The sequence below is a fragment of the Podarcis gaigeae genome (genome assembly GCF_964106915.1).
Source record: "Podarcis gaigeae genome assembly, chromosome: 3".
Classification (NCBI taxonomy): Eukaryota; Metazoa; Chordata; class Lepidosauria; order Squamata; family Lacertidae; genus Podarcis; species Podarcis gaigeae.
In genome coordinates, this window is record NC_139680.1 from 118492269 (window position 1) to 118510376 (window position 18108).

An 18108-nucleotide genomic window follows, 5' to 3' on the forward strand; every position below is an offset into this window, starting at 1 on the left:
GATGATAGATAGATGATAGATAGATAGATAGATAGATAGATAGATAGATAGATAGATAGGTAAACTTCACCTTTGAAGACCTGGGGACAGGCCTTAGAGCAGAATCTTGATCTTCAGGCAGATTTGCATGGGAGGAAGCAGTCTTAAATAGGACAAATTCTTTTACCAACTCAGACCATTGATCCACCTGGCCTGGTATTGTCTCTCCAGCATCTTGCTGTAGCATCCTTGCGACAGAGTTGCCTAGGCCTCTGGGCATCTTGTGAACTTATAAATCAACAATAAATCAACAAAATGCAACCCAAAACAGTTTTTGAAACTACTAATTCAATATCATTTTTTAAAAAAAAAACAGCTGGGGAAAAAAACCTGGTGTAAACACAGACGCACACAGACACACACACACAGACATATACACATTTTACAAAACCCAATTCAATCCCCAAAGCATTACATATGTCAGTGTGGTGAGGTGGCTGGAGTGCTGGATTAGGACCTGGGAGATCAGGGTCTAATCGATGTCAGAATCGCCCTTGAGCCAGTGTCACCAACTGGACTCATCCACTTCAGCCCCGACTGGGCTAGGCGAGCTGGGTAGCACTTCCAGAGACCACCTTCTGCACAGAAACAGGTCAAAGTGCTGTGGACTCACAGCTTAGAGTTGTGAGCACCGGATTCACTTCCACAAGAAGACTGTCGTCGCACAGCAGAGTCTAGCAGAGTACAGCAGAGTATAAACAACTCGGAGAGCAGCTCTGTAGAATATCTTCTTTATTCTATCTACAGCTATAATACACAACTATGTACAGAGTTAAATGAGGTCTAAGCATAAATGAATGCTGCACTGCACTGAGTGTCTGCAGCTGCTCTTAGCAGCAACCTTATCTATACACACGATCTCTAACACTCAGTCTCTCTCTCTCCGACACACTGACTGACTGACTGACTGACTGACTGTTTGATGTGGTGCTGGAGCAGAATAAGTAGAGAGCAGAACACTGCTCCTCCTCTCTGGAGAATCAGCAGACTCATCAGGAGATTCTTGGATGTGGGAGGGGTGAAATCTCCTCACTAATCCCCACTCAGCCATGAAGCATTAAAACCTTTGGAAAGGCTTCGTCTCCGGATCTTTGTTCTCCGGCAACTGGGAGTCAGGACCCTGCAGTCTTGATATTCCTGAAAAGCAAGGGATTCTCGTGACTTAGCAGGCCACGCCTTGTCTTTAAAAAGTTGGCAGGAGAGGCAGGGAGGCTTGCTGAGACATCTTCATTATTTTGGTCCGTTTCCGAACTTTTTGCCCTGCTCCTGAACTCATGAAGTGTGACACCCTGAGTCCTGTGTCGGCTGTAGAGTATGTACCTCTATAAATGTATGTATTTCATGCTTCCAAGTACAGTGGTACCTCTAGCTGCGTACCGCTCTTGTTATGGGCTTTCAGCTTACGAACATGGAAAACCCAAAAGTGTTTACTTCCGGGTTCGCCACATGTGCATGCGCAGAAGCAATCTGAGTCCTTTGCACATGCGCAGAAGCAACCTGCGTGTTTCACACATGCGCAGAAGCGCTCGATCGCACTGCACACATGCGCATAAGAGGCGCTCTAGTTGCTGACTTTTCAGGATGCAAACGGCACCCCGAAACTGATTAAGTCTGCAACTAGAGGTACCACTGTAAGAGCCTCTATCTGCAGGGGCGTAGGAAGGGGTTGTCGACATTCAGAGGGCCGGGAGGCCAGCTGGCAAGCCCCAGCTGTGCCATCTCCATCCATTGGCCTGTGCTCCGACGTAAATCAGCGACCTGGACTTCAAAAGCCAGGTCATTCTATTAGCAGAGTGTACTGCACACACAGGGACACGGGTGGTGCTGTGGGTTAAACCACAGAGCCCAGGACTTGCTGATCAGAAGGTCGGCGGTTCGAATCCCCGTGACAGGGTGAGGTCCCGTTGCTCGGTCCCTGCTCCTGCCAACCTAGCAGTTCGAAAGCACGTCAAAGTGCAAGTAGATAAATAGGTATCACTCTGGCGGGAAGGTAAACGGCATTTCCGTGCGCTGGTCTGGTTCGCCGGAAGCGGCTTAGTCATGCTGGCTACATGACCCGGAAGCTGTACGCCGACTCCCTCGGCCAATAAAGCGAGATGAGCCCTGCAACCCCAGAGTTGGTCATGACTGGACCTAATGGTCAGGGGTCCCTTTACCTTTTTACTTTACTGCGCACACAGAATAGGCGTGAGGCTTGTGAAGTCATACTTTAACTACAGATTTATTAAACATAAATCAGAACAAAGAAACATGTCGACTCTCTCTCGTGTCGTCTCGGAGAGAACAGCAAAAGCCAAAGCCATACACAGACAGAAGTTCCCAGCAAGCTGTGCTGGAACGTAAACAGACATGTGACATGCAGCAATCTAATGCCTGTTCCTTAAGGGGGAATGGAAATATCACGGGGGGGGGGTGCGGACCACCCCGGGTGTCATCCCGAAGGGGGTTGACATTCGGCATGGGGCCCCCGTTCACGACTCCCCCAAGCCCAGCGAGTGGCAAAGCGGCAAGTGGCGAAGCAGCTGCTGCAACTCTTCGCCTTCCCCTGGTTTGCTGTAGGCTTGGGAGACACAGGGGGGGCCCAAATGTCACCGCCCTTCAGCCTGAAGGGGGGGTGACATTTGCCACCCCCCGGTGCTGAGATCAGCCCCTGGGGAGGATTGCGCAGCCGCGGTGATTGTCCCCGTGGTCAGATCACCCTGCCGCCGGGTGCCAGAGCACCCGGCTACGCCACTGACTCTCTGCTTGTGTTGGAGCTGGGGGGAAATGACAGACTCCACACTGCTGCAAAGTGCCCTGCATATTATTTTTGTTTCACCGCACAGAGAGAGGGGTGCTAGAATCAGAATCGCCCAGGACGGAACCCGACAGTTCCTCAAAACTTTTCAATCCAGGATCTCAGTCTGCATTCTGGGTAAGGACCCAGGCTAGACCCTTCACCCTTGTCCCCAAAATGTGCTGTAAAATCATACGCCCCCAGCATACGCCAGCCTCTTTCAGATTAAAAAAAAAACCTATTATTTTAGGAAGATCAGTTGCTTCCTCGTTTAAACATGAAGCTGTTTGTGTGCCTCTTCAGCGGCGGTGGGTGAGCAGGACAGTCATGGAGAAAACCCGATAGGGAAGGCGATGCGTCACGGCCCGTCTGTCGGGGTAATCTGCTAATATGAGACACAAAGTCCTTCGCAAGCCTTACGCAGATGAAAGGAAAGATATCAGTGCTGCGGGAGGAGAGAGCTAAGCAGCAGCAGAGCTGGCAAAGCTCATGCACGGTATGAAATGGGAACGCAGCCCCCCGCGAGGGAGAGCCTTTTGTTAGCTAATTGGACCTGAGTCTGCTCAGACTGAAGACTAAAGCAGGTGTGATGGCATATAGATTTCCTTTCCGCCGACTCAGGTGGCCTCACTGTGAGGTGTGGATAGTGGCGTCATTGTGGCAGGGAGTGGGGGCGAACAGGAAGATCTCCTGCACAGGCCCTGCGTCATGGAATGGAAGCTGTATATCCGCAAATCGTATGCTGAACCCGGAGGCGGATGGGGCTGATTGAGACTGATAGGGAGGAAGGCAAGGAGGTGAAGACTTGGTGTATGTTTCTGAGCACAATTCAAAGTGTTGGTGTTGACCTTTAAGGTCCTAAACGGCCTCAGTCCAGTATACCTGAAGGAGCGTCTCCACCCCCATCATCCAGCCTGGACACTGAGGTCCAGCGCCGAGGGCCTTCTGGTGGTTCCCTCCCTGCGAGAAGCCAAGTTACAGGGAACCAGGCAGAGGGCCTTCTTGGTGGTGGCACCCACCCTATGGAACACCCTCCCACCAGATGTCAAAGAAAAGAACTACCAGACTTTTAGAAGACATCTGAAGGCAGCCCTGTTTAGGGAAGCTTTTAATGTTCAATGGGACGCGGGTGGTGCTGTGGGTTAAACCACAGAGCCTAGGACTTGCCGATCAGAAGGCTGGTGGTTCGAATCCCCATGACAGGGTGAGCTCCCATTGCTCGGTCCCTGCTCCTGCCAACCTAGCAGTTCGAAAGCACGTCAAAATGCAAATAGATAAATAGGTACCGCTCTGGTGGGAAGGTCAACGGCGTTTCCGTGCACTGCTCTGGTTCGCCAGAAGCGGCTTAGTCATGCTGGCCACATGACCCAGAAGCTGTACGCCAGCTCCCTCGGCCAATAAAGCGAGATGAGCACTGCAACCCCAGAGCAGCGCACAGAAACACCGTTTACCTTCCCGCTGGAGCGGTACCTATTTATCTACTTGCACTTTGACGTGCTTTCAAACTGCTAGGTTGGCAGCAGCAGCTCTCCAGGAATTCAGGCAAGGGATATTCTTAGCCTTACCTGGAGAGGCCGGGATTTTAACCTTGGACTTTCTGCATGCACAGGAGATGCCCTTCTGCTGAGCTGTGGGAGATACCCGGGATTTCTTTTCCTCTTGAACCAAAGAGGCTTCTCAGTCCTTCTGCCTGGTGCTGCTGCCAGATCCCCAGCTCCTCAGCTCCCTTGTTAAAGAATATTAACAGCACTGCAGTGGGACACAGCCATAAGCCATTTTTACGGGCGTTTTCTGCAGGCTGCTTTGCTTTCCCCTTAACAGGTAATTAACCCGGTTTTAAAGAGTTGGTGTCCCTGTCAGGAAGGAATCCCGCTCAGGCTGCAGCACCTATGGTGGCGGGATGATGAAGGGTCTTTTCAGATGTAGGTAGTCTTGGCGGCGAGACTGCAGTCTTTGCGGTCTCGGGCTGGCGGTATCAGGCCTCGGGCGGAATCCTTTAGTCTATCTTCCTCTTGGCAGTGGCGATACCAGGGTTCCCCATTAAAGGGGTTTCTGAAGGGAGGTTTTGCCCGTACGCCGAGAGGTCGTCATTGCTCTCCCCTGCGGCGGTGGCATAACGGGGGGTGGCTATCTCTGCTTGAACATATGTTCTCCAGAGCTGGCCCATCCCCCCCCACTGGATAACCCTGATGCTCCCTAGGTCCCCGGCTGGGGACTGGGGAGGGATAATGCCCAATGCCTGAGCCAAGGTCTACCCACATTTTAAATTTAATAAAGTTGTGGCCAATTTAATAAAGTTGTGGCCAATTTAATCCCATAGCACGTTGTCTTGAGTCGTTATTCCACATGACGGGGGGGGGGGTCGCCCGGGATCTGGGGGACTCTGCCTGTCCACGCAAAGGAATCCAGCTCAGGTTGCTTCCCATCCCCTCTAGGCTCTAGCACCTATGGTTGCGGGGAACATCATTCAGGCATCTCAGCGCTCCATCCATCACTCGCATCCCAAGCCGAAAGACCAGCCTTGCCGAACGGAGGTGGAAGCAAAGGCCATAAACTCAGAACTCACAATTCGTCAGCAAAGAGCAACACGCCGGGTTTTATTCCTAGCAAAACACCAGTTGAAACGCATCATTACAAAAGCATCACTTTTGGGTAGCAAGTCCTCCCCATAATTAGAGTCTAAGTAGCTCTAAGTCTCGCAACCTCCACCTCCATCCTTCATCAACCTGGTGCCCTCCAGATTGGACTACAACTCCCAACAGCCCCAGTTCTGTTTTTGCCAGGCCTGTGTCCATTTCTGGGCACCACAATTCAAGAAGGATATTGACAAGCTGGAAGGTGTGCAGAGTAGGGCAACCAAGATGATCAAAGGTCTGGAAACCAAGCCCTATGAGGAACAGTTGAAGGAGTATGTTTAGCCTGGAAAAGAGGAGACTGAGAGGAGATACAATATTCATCTTCAAATATCTCAAGGGCTGTCACATGTAAGAGGGTGCAAGCTTGTTTTCTCCTGCTCTGGAGGGTAGGGTATGAAGCCAATGGCTTCAATTTGCAAGAAGGGAGATTCTGAGTCAACATCAGGAAAAACTTTCTGACAGCAAGAGCTGTTCAATAGTGGAGCAGACTCTCTCGGAGGATTGTGTTCTCTCATTCCTTGGAGGTTTCTAAGCAGAGTTTGGGTGGCCATCTGCCAGGGATTTTGTTGTTGTTTAGTCAGGTCTGACTCTTTGTGGCCCCCTGGACCAGAGCACGCCAAGCACTCCTGTCTTCCACTGCCTCCCGCAGTTTGGTCAAACTCATGTTGGTAGGTTTGAGAACACTGTCCAACCATCTCGTCCTCTGTCGCCTCCTTCTCCTTGTGCCCACCATCTTTCCCAACATCAGGGTCTTCTCCAGGGAGTCTTCTCTTCTCATGAGGTGGCCAAAGTCTTGGAGCCTCAGCTTCACGATCTGTCCTTCCAGTGAGCACTCAGGGCTGATTTCCTTCAGAATGGAGAGGTTTGATCTTCTTGCAGTCCATGGGACTCTCAAGAGTCTCCTCCAGCACCAGAATTCAAAAGCATCTATTCTTCGGCGATCAGCCTTCTTTATGGTCCAGCTCTCGCTTCCATACATCACTACTGGGAAAACCATAGCTTTAACTAAACAGATTAAAAAGTAAAGGTAAAGGGACCCCTGACCATTAGGTCCAGTCGTGGCCGACTCTGGGGTTGCGGCGCTCATCTCGCTTTATTGCCGAGGAAGCCGGTGTACAGCTTCCGGGTCATGTGGCCAGCATGACTAAGCCGCTTTTGGCGAACCAGAGCAGCGCACAGAAACACCGTTTACCTTCCTGCTGGAGCAGTACCTATTTATCTACTTGCACTTTGACGTGCTTTCGATCTGCTAGGTTGGCAGGAGCAGGGACCAAGCAACGGGAGCTCACCCTGTCGTGGGGATTCGAACCGCCGACCTTCTGATCGGCAAGTCCTAGGCTCTGTGGTTTAGAGCACAGCGCCACTATACAGATTATTTACCTCTAATTCCTGCATTGCAGGGGGTGGGGCTGCATGACCCCCGGGGTCCCTTCCAACTCTCCAATTCTATGCTTTGAAGGTGAGAGAGCCTGGTGTGCAATCAGAGAAAAGTGGCAAGTAACCGTGTCCTGCCAGATAAACAACCATTAAGATTTAATTCAAAATCCAACAGGAAGAGAGGGGCGGGAGACAGCAAAGCACACCAGCCAGGACAGAGCGCAACGATTAACTGCTTAGGGATACTGGATATGTGGGGTGAGATGCAGAATTGGTGGGGTTTGAGACTCGTTAAGACTAATAGATTTATTCAGGAGTAGTAATTAGGGGCTACAGGCATTTCATAACTCACATTTTTGCATCTTCTGTTTTACATAAAGAAATGAATTGAATACATAAACGTATAATCCCTTTTGACTTCCCTCCCGCCCCCCAGTTTTGGATCTTAATGTAATGATTTTCCCCTTTATTGGAAGAAAACCATAGAATGAAAGCTTTGCATGCAGAAGGTCCCAGGAGCAAATCTTGGTATTTTCAGTTTTTTTAAAAAACGCCCTTTTTTTCGAAAGGAGCAACTGAACATGAAAGACCTCTTGGCTGAGACCCTAGAGGGCTGCTGCCAGCCAGAGTAGGCTCCACTGGACTGAATGGCCCAGGTGGGCCATAGCTTAGTGGTACAGCCTTAGCCTCTGCCAGAGGACCACAGATCACTGATAAAGCATCTGTGCTGTATGCAAAACGTCCCAGATTCAACTCCCAGCATCTCCTGACACTTCTGCCAGTCAGTGTAGACAATACTGAGCTAGATGGACCAAGGATATTTGCATAGCTGTCAACTTACAGATTTGAAAATAAGGGACCAGCAGCCAAAATAAGGGATTTTAGTCAACCAGTTAAAAGGGACCAGATAATTTTGGAGAGCAGCGCCGGTTTTTAGCCCTTCGTTTCCAGAGGTTGCTGCTCAAGACACCAGCTGATGAAACACTGCAATTAAATAACTACAAGCAGCAACCACTTTTCGCGCAAAACGAAGTCCAAGCTACAAAGATGCTGCTGCAGTTCTGTATCTTTTCTCTCGTGCTCCATCTGCAGCTTATTGACATCATCAATAAGGGACAGCAGCGGGACATGGCGCTGGGATAAGGGACTGTCCCTCCAAATAAGGGACGCTTGACAGCTATGGTATTAGGCACCTTCCTCTGTACACCCTGTGGTTGGGTGCAGAGACCACTCACCATCACTGCCTCGCAGAAGGCTTTCCTCCAGGGATATATATTTTGGCTATATCCTGGAAATCTGTTCCAGGCAGAAGCAGAACTTGGGCAGTTTATTCAGCAGATGTCCGTGCAGTGCAGACAGGATCAATAAACACTTCTCATTACAAGTCTCAGTACTTTGATTTAACAAGAAACCGATAACCAGATGCTCGAGCTGCTTTCTGAAGTGCACATATCTTCCTCTGCTTCACCTCCCAGCTCCGCCCAATATACTCTACTCCCTTTCCCTCACCCACATGGCACAGGGCAGGCTAAAGCCTCACCTGCAAGAAACCGCTAAGCTGGACATTCCCTTTGCTTTCTGGGCATTCATTTGCCTCATCCTGCAATGTAATAAGGATTTTTGCCACTGAATTCTGCTACGTTAATGAAGTACCGGAACTAACAATCTTGGTATACTTGGTATATAGCATTTTTTTTTCTTTTTTAAAAAGTAATATTTATTAAAGTTTCAAAAAATTACAAAAATAAAGAAAAGAAAAAGAAAAACAGAAAATACAAAATACAAAAAAAATTAGAAACAATTAAAAACAAATCCATCTTTCCATATCTTGTCTTTCATTTACTTGTTTCCTTGACATCCTCACACCTCCCTTTTTTGTATTCTAGTTCAATTGGTTATTTCAGCAAATCCTTTCCATCCTTGTTTTTATCTTACTAATTTATCTTAATATATTATAACTTTACATTCTGACCTGTTGACAATCCATTATTACTTAACCCTTTATAGCATTACTGCTAAAACCACATAACTTCATTCCAGCATCCTTCTAACATTCCTTAATTTTACAGTGTTTCTGTAGATAGTCTTTAAATTTCTTCCAATCTTCTTCCACCGACTCTTCTCCCTGGTCTCGGATTCTGCCAGTCATTTCCGCCAGTTCCATGTAATCCATCACCTTCATCTGCCATTCTTCCCGGGTGGGTAAATCTTGTGTCTTCCATTGGTATATAGTATCCTGCCTGCCTGCGAACCTTCCACCCCATTACAAATTTATAATAATGCTATCTTTGGACTTTTGGTCAGCTTTAACCCAGTGATTTCTGTCATCTCCTTAAACACCCTTTGCCAGAAAACACCCTTCCTATATTAATAATAATTTTTAAAAAGTCCAGTAGCACCTTATAGAACAGGCATAGGCAAACTTGGCCCTCCAGATATTTTTGAGACTACAATTCCCATCATCCCTGACCACCGGTCCTGTTAGCTAGGGATGATGGGAGTCGTAGTCCCAAAACATCTGGAGGACCAAGTTTGCCTATGCCTGTTACAGTATAGACCAACTAAGTTTGTTCTGGTATAAGCTTTCGTGTGCATGCAACTTCTTCATAGACAGAAGATTCCAGGATCTGAAGAAGTCTGCATGCACACGAAAGTTTATACCAGAACAAACTTAGTTGGTATAAACCAGGGGTCAGCAAACCTTTTCAGCAGGGGGTTGGTCCACTGTCCCTCAGACCTTGGGGGGGGGGGGCTGGACTATATTTTTTTAAAAAAAATAATGAACGGATTCCTATGCCCCACACATAACCCAGAGATGTAAATAAAACACCAGGCAGGCCCCACAAATAACCCAGAGATGCATTTTAAATAAAAGGACACATTCTACTCATGTAAAAACATGCTGATTCCCGGACTGTCTGTGGGCTGGATTTAGAAGGCGATTGGGCCAGATCCTGCCCCTGGACATTAGTTTGCCTACCCATGGTCTATAAGGTGCTACTGGACAATTTTTTTTATTTATTTCGACTGTGTCGGACCAACACAGCTACCTACCTGTTCCTATATTAAGTTCAAGTGAATCTGCATTGCATGTCTAAGCTAACCAGCAGTGGATCTCCATGGATTAAGGCGGGGGGGGGGGTCTTTCCTAGTCCTATTTGGAGATACCAGACTTTGAACCTGGGACCTTCTTCATGCAGATGTTCTAGCACTGAGCTCCGGCCCTTCCCCAGAACTGTTATTTTTCTTGAAATGAATTCAAAATGCATTTTTTAAAATAAATAAAAATAAAAATAAAGAAAGAACAAGGAAGCCCCTTCTCCTTTCCAGGAGGCCCAGACTGGATGCGATGATTAGCATGACTGATGAAGACGGCTACCCTGTGATGTACTTAATGGCATATCGTCTTCTGTCTATCTGTACCGCTGCTGTTGCCATGACTACATCCATCCCGCATGATGCCTTGATGCATTGTCCTGGTGTTGAAAAACAAACAACAGCCCGCGACTGTTGTTTTGCAAGCCTTCTGAATAATGGCCTTCCCCTGGAAATATTCCGCAAAACACCAAAATAGATGGCTTACAAAGAAACACATTTCAAAAGATTGGCCTCTCAAGGAGAAGGAAGCAAATGTCAAGCACCTCTTACACCTTCCCAGAAGCTGAAGTGGCAGGGATGAATGCCCACAGAGACAGTGAACTTAAAATATAATAATAATAATAATTTATTATTTGTACCCCGCCCATCTGGCTGGGTTTCCCCAGCCACTCTGGGCGGCTTCCACAGAGACCAAAAATACAATAAAATGTCACGCATTAAAAACTTCCCTGAACAGAGCTGCCTTAAGATGTCTTCTGAATGTCAGGTAGTTGTTTATCGCTTTGACATCTGGTGGGAGGGCGTTCCACAGGGCGGGTGCCACCACCGAGAAGGCCCTCTGCCTGGTTCCCTGTAACCTCACTTCTCGCAATGAGGTAACCGCCAGAAGGCCCTCGGCGCTGGATCTCAGTGTGTGGGCAGAACGATGGGGGTTGAGACGCTCCTTCAGGTATACTGGACCGAGGCGTTTAGGGCTTTCAAGGTCAGCACCAACACTTTGAATTGTGCTCGGAAATGTACTGGGAGCCAATGTAGGCCTTTCAAGACCAGTGTTGTGTGGTCTCGGCGGCCGCCCCCAGTCACCAGTCTAGCTGCCGCATTCTGGATTAGTTGTAGTTTCCGGGTCACCTTCAAAGGTAGCCCCACGTAAAGCGCATTGCAGTAGTCCAAGCGGGAGATAACCAGAGCATCCACCACTCTGGTGAGACAGTCTGCGGGCAGGAAGGGTCTCATCCTGCGTACCAGATGGAGCTGCAGGTGGCATCTTGATGGAGTTAGGCAATGGGTCTTCTTGGTTTCTAAGAAGAGCCTCTTGGATCAGGCCAGTGGGCCCATCTGGTCCAGCCTCCTGTTTTCACTGTGGCCAACCCGATGGCCAACAAGTGAAATAAAAAATTTAAGGTCCTATATATATATATATATAATAAATGTTAATAAATGTACCAACCAAGCGCATACATAGATGTGTGGACCACATGTCTGGAGCAGCACAGGAGGACCGCCCTGAAACCATTTTCAAATGTTTTTTCTGCAAGGAGGGAGGAAGGAGGTGGGGGAGCCTCCCCATTGTCTTTTCCTTCACAAATCCTGTCTTAAGGGTATGTCTGTGTATGAATAGGGTGAGCCTGTGACCTGGCTCAGGAACTAAGTATTTGTCATTACAAAAGACTGGCCAGGCTCCCCAGGGTATCCCATCAAGTAAGCGTTAACAGGTAACCTGCCAGACAGGAGGTAAACAATGCACTCAGATTTCTGTTGTAGACCGCCTCTTCTGTGATGTAGATATGATGTGTCGGGGTGGTGGTCTTGAACTAAAACCCTTCTGTGATGTAGGCTGGATGTTTCTCGGGGTGGTCTTGGACTCCAAGGCAGGCAATTTAAAATGTCTATATAAGGGCGGGCACACCTTTGTTCTGGGTCCTCCTCCTTTCCTGCGTGTGAGGGGAGCACCCTGTTGCAACAGGGTGGTGAGTGAGGACTCTGTTGCAACAGATCAATAAAGATCAGGCTTACTAGCTGCTTTGCTTCTCAATATTCTCTGGTTGGCCTCTGTTATTTTCTCCGACTGATGGAGAACCTACAAAGGACTCTATAAGGGCTCTTGTGTCCCCCATAAGGGAAGAAGGGCAGATTTATGTTTATCACACCAGCAAGCAGGACCTTAGCACAAGAGCAGCATTCACCCCTCCTGCAGTTTATAGCAACTGAGATTCAGAAACATTCCTGCCTCCAAATGGAGAGGCAAAGATGAGCCATCACGGGTAGTAGACCTTGGTCACCTTCTTCTTCTCCATTGTGCTGGGCCCGGGGGTAACCCGTGAAACACGGTCCAGGTCCAGTCCATAATCCGAAGGTTCCACTGGGAGTCAGTCTGCCAGGGCCAAGGCAGGACACGAAGCAGGAAACCAGGCAAGGACAGGTACAGGAACTCAGGCAGGATCTAGCATACAGCAACGTTGCTCCCACAACCTTGGGTGGGGTCCGACAGCCTTTTATCTTTGTCAGGGCAGCGGCCGGTCCTGATCCCCCGGCGACTCACCTCCCTGTTTTGCCCGAAGGCGAGCACTCCTCCTGCGAGTACTCAGGTCTCTCCTTCTCTCAGACCTGAGTCTCTGCAGCTCAGGAGACGTCGGTGGGTGACTAGACCCAGAGGCCGCCTCAGCCTCCCCTGACCCAACCGGTAGTGGAGCAGCTGTAAGTGATGGCCCAGCTGGAGGCAACGAGGGAATCCCCACATCTGGAGCCAGGGCAGGCTCAGGCCCCTGACTCAGCCCAGCTGGTGTTATTGCAGGGGAACCTGTGCAGACTGGGGCTCTTCAGAATCAGGCCCCAGACTTGGTTCAGATGATGCCTGAGGCAGAGGATCCAGTGCCCTCCACATATTTTGGAACACAATCTGTGCTGATGGGAGTTGCCATCCGAAACCTCTGGAGGGCACCAAGATGGGGAAAGTTACTGGGGAAACAATGCTGGTTTGGTCTACATCTTCTGCTCTGCTGTGCAACGCTAAGACGTAGGAATAGGAAAATGGACAAGTGGGGCCTGGACCAATCTCCACTGGTGACCACATCTATTGCCTCTGACTCATTGATCTTCTCTTGCCTTAGTCAGTCTCTAGCACTGACCCACAAGTTTGCAGACTGATGGCTGGAGACGGCGGATGGGTTCGATGGACCTTTGGCTTGACCCAGCAGGGCAATTTTTAATGGCCCACCCCAAAGGAGTTTCGCCCTTCTGTTCTTGCAGCCGAATATGACGGTTTTGAAAAGCTATTTTTATTTCACCAGACAAGAAAAGAAGATATTTCAAGGTGGCGTAACTCCTGGGGCCTCTAATTGTGAATTGATCACAGGGCTTGAATGTGTGAACTCTGCCAGCAATGGCAAGTTCTTGGTGGGAGGTTTCTAGTTCTGGCTTCTTGCAAGAGCAATGACGCGGAAAAGGCTCTTAAATGAAATGCAGACGATGCCACTAATTGATTTCCGGCGTAAATCTCTTTCTCTTTCTTCCCCCATCATCCCTTGCAGGCTCCTGTCTCACCTTCAGTCTTTCCTCTGACAAATCTATTGCCAAAATAAGTACGTTCTGTCAAATTGGCTCATCTACGCACTCTGTACTGCAGGGTCCTCTTACATTCATTTGCAGGAGGTGCGTTCCTGCAGGTGGAAATCTATTTTCTGAACTTTTACTTTCTGTCCAGTCCCATCTCCGGAACTAGCCCTGTTACAAACTTTAGTTTGCAAATGTCCCAGGTTGTGTTTTGCTTTGATCTAGGAAACTCAGGTTTTGGACAATTAAAAAAAAACCCCAAAATGGTGTGGGAGCACAGATAATGAAGTTGGCTCCTTGCAAACCATGGTGTGAAAATGGGGAGCTAACCATGGGTGCATGTGACCCCTCTCCAGATTCAAGTTTCTCTATCCAAAGCCTTAGCGATGTCACATTTTATGTGTACTGGCACAAGCCATAGTTAACACACAACAGGTTTCCAACTCCATCTGGTACACAGGCTAAGACCCTATCTGCCCGCGGACTGTCTCACCAGAGTGGTACATGCTCTGGTTATCTCCCGCTTGGACTACTGCAATGCGCTCTATGTGGGGCTACCTTTGAAGGTGACCCAGAAACTACAACTAATGCAGAATGTGGCAGCTAGACTGGTGACTGGGAATGGCCACCGAGACCATATAACACCGGTCCTGAAAGACCTACACTAGCTCCCAGTACGTTTCCGAGCACAATTCAAAGTGTTGGTGCTGACCTTTAAAGCCCTAAACGCCCTCGGTCCAGTATACCTGAAGGAGCGTCTCCACCCCCATGGTTCTGCCCAGACACTGAGGTCCAGCGCCGAGGGCCTTCTGGCGGCTCCCTCATTGTGAGAAGCAAAGCTACAGGGAACCAGGCAGAGGGCCTTCTCGGTAGTGGCGCCCTCCCTGTGGAACGCTCTCCTACCAGATGTAAAAGATAAAAATAACAACCAAACTTTTTGAAGACATCTGAAGGCAGCCCTGTTTTGGGAAGCTTTTAATGTTTAAAAGGTTCTTGTATTTTAGTGTTTTGTTGGAAGCCGCCCAGAGTGGCTGAGGGGACCCAGCCAGATGTGCGGGGTATAACTAATATATTATTATTATTATTATTTGCTTGCACAAAGCTTACATAGAGTCGAGGCTATGTCTGGTCTTTATTGAGCATTTGTTTGTTTGTGTGTGAGGGAGAAATTAGATATTAATGACATCTCACAGGTGATCTATAAAAGAGTTGGTTGGATCCTTAGATCCAAAGGACGGGGCTAAACTCAGTCTCTAGTCAGTGGCGTATTAGGGGTTGCTGGGGCCCAGGGCAGGTAAGCCACTGACACCACCAGAATGCCCTCCTTTAGCAGAGCCAAGCAGGGCTGTGCTGTGCCAGGGCGGGGATCCCCACCGAAGCTGGTGTCTCCATGGTGGCACCTGGTTGTGTCCCTTCATAATTTTGCACCTGGGGCCACAGTCCCCCCTCCGCTGCCGCCCCACGTTACTCCACTGTCTCTAGCGAAAGAGAGAGCCCTCCAGTAGAGTTTTAAGGTCACAAAAGAAAGCTGCAGTATAGCGTGGGGATTTGGGCTGTTAGAACTTTTAAATGCAGGCATCCCCCCCATTTATGCACAATCAAAATAATTACATAATTCTCTTCAAACCCAGAAGTGGCAGAAGAGAGCTGGAGAGTCCTTGCGGCTCACATTTGAATTCTTTGAGGCCTCTTGGGTGGATGGCATCTGGACCCAGTAATCTGTTAAGTTTTTATTTCCTCTCTCAAGCCTAGAACTTGACAGTGCCAGATTTACATATAAGCTAAACAAGCTATAGCTTAGGGCCCCACTCTCTTGGGCCTCCCCCCCAAAAAAAAATTGAAGCAAAAAACACACCTGGATGTACGTTGATAAAGTACAACAATGGTACCTCGGGTTAAGTACGTAATTTATCCGGAGGTCCGTTCTTAACCTGAAACTGTTCTTAACCTGAAGCACCACTTTAGCTAATGGGGCCTCCTGCTGCCACCGCGCCGCCAGAGCCCGATTTCTGTTCTTATCCTGAAGCAAAGTTCTTAACCTGAAGCACTATTTCTGGGTTAGCGGAGTGTGTAATCTGAAGCGTATGTAATCCGAGATACCACTGTATGTGCAAATGGCTTTAGATACCTGTTAGGTCCATAAATTACCATATAGCATATATTCAGCACATAAAACAGTGACAATTTGTTGTTGACGAAGGACAGCTGGACATATAAAGGGCCCCATTACCTTCAGTAGCTTAGGGCCTCATCAAACCTAAATCCGGCCCTGGAACGTGACCTCTTATCAACACTATTTGCCTCACTCTGTTTTCCCCTGGACCCCAGGGTGGGCTGCAGCAATAAAGCACACAACAATCAATAGCCCAAAATTAAAATAAATTGGACAATAGCACCATTAGAGGTGCAATTCAATGCAGCTATGGATTAAAGATGCAATATACTCATGAGTATTCACATTGCCTCTGGCCAGCTTTAATGGCTCCATCTGGGCAGTGTCAGAGAACAACTATCAAGATGATTTGCAAACTTCCTTATGCATTCAGCGCTCACCTGAAATGGCATCTGGTTTCCGGATGTGCACTATTTGAGCATCCCCACGCATGCCTTTGCTCTGGTCAGCCCCTGCTGTAATCAACCACCGCATTTCAGAAGACCCTGCTTTTCATCAAACGTCCTGTTTGCCCCTAAATTCAGGTGGACGTTACACAAAGCACCTGGCTATTAATAAACAGCTCTGCTGTGTCTCAGTGCTGCAAGAAAATGTCAAAGCATCAAGTCTATCCTTCACATTAGGAAAAGGGGGCACTTAAATATTCCCAAGCATACCTTGCAGACGTGCAAGAATTAAAGAGAGGCTCATTGCCCTGATTTAATTTAAAACATCAGTGCATTCTTCAGATGTACAGGGCTTATCTGACATCTACCAACCAAAGCCATTTGTAACCATTATAAATATAACTGGGATGGGATGAGCGGGGTTTGGGGGGAGACAACAAAGGACATCTGTAACGTTGGTGTTTTTTTAATGAAAAGAACTCCATAATTCACTGCTCGTTCATTCATTGCATTATACTTCATGCCATTTAACTAGGCAGATCTAAAAGCCTGGGATTGAAATGGAGACTCTGTGGAGTTGTCCGTTCCACCGCCTGCCCCAGTTTTTGTTTTCAGTTTGTAACCATGCTGCTATGTAAACTGCATTTTGCGTTAATTAGATGTTGTTATTGCTGCTAACTGTTAAGTCATGGGTGAACATATCAGATGACACAGCGATTCTTCAAACAGCTCTTGTTTGTTCACAGGCCAGAACAGAACTGAACTGAAGGGTTCAGCCAGCCTGCTTATATAGAGCTCCACTACAATGCAACAATAACCACTTTCTGTAACTATCCAATCACTAAACGTCACTTTCAATCCCTTATTTGCATACGTCGACCTGAGTGAAAACTATCTACAGTATCCCCCTGCTGGTGAGAACTTCAGTACATAACACTAACCATTTTTGGTTCCTATCATGTGCTTCACAGCTTCAAATCTGACTGGCTTCCAAGTTATCAACATTTAGGATTAGGGATAAAGACTTTGGGTAGTATTTAACTTTTACTCAAGGTAGGTCCATAGAAAATAATGATCGGGACTAAGGTGGTCAATTAATTTCAGTGGGTCTGCTCTGAGTCAAAGTGAGTCAAATTCCACCTTGCATTCTGATTTTACAGTAGTCATATTGGAACAAAGACGGCAACATGAAACTGCTGAATTGCGCATGCATCAAGGGCTTCAGTGCTATCACTTCTGAACAATCAGGACCAGGTTTTTTTTTCCAGTCAGGACTCACCGAAACTCGGTCCTGGCACCTCTCAGGAAAGTGCCATTGCCATTATAAGAGAACAAGCGCAAAAAATTGCACTGATTAGGACTAATGGTGTTGCTTTTTTTATTGCACTACATGTTTAATTGGCTTACCAATGCCAAGATGTCTGTGGTATCAAGCATAAGTGTGCCTGTGTGAATAGCTATTGTCCGTGCATTTCTACATTTAATTTCCTTCTGGCCTCTCTGTTTACAAACCACCCCACTCCTTGCTGTCCCTACCACATGTATATACTGTATACCTCAGGAGAACACTTCAAGCATCTGAAAAACTGGATTGTAATATAGAAAGTAAATGCAAGGTTGTATCCTTAGGCAAGTATGCCTGATATCAGATCCCCAAAGGATCCTTTTACTTTCCAGGGACAGTCCTGGATTTACAGAAGCTGTCCCGATTTCTGATTTCGTCTCGGAATGTCCCACTTTTTCTTAGGATGTCCCTATTTTAATCAGAGAAATGTTGGTGAGTATGGAGCTACGCGACCCCCGAGCCAAGGAGATAAGTAACTATACAACCTTCAGAAGATATCTGAAGGCAGCCCTGTATAGGGAAGTTTTTAAATGTCAGCTGGGTGGGGTATAAATAAATAAATAATAAAAATGTTATTATGGAATACGATGCCCCTATTTTCAGAGAAATGTTGGACAGTATGTGATATTGTAGGCCAGGGCTACCAACTTTTGAAAGTGTCCCTTTGGGGTGTTCGTCTAACAGTACTTAAAAACCTGCTAATGCATTTAATATACTTTGTTTGCAAA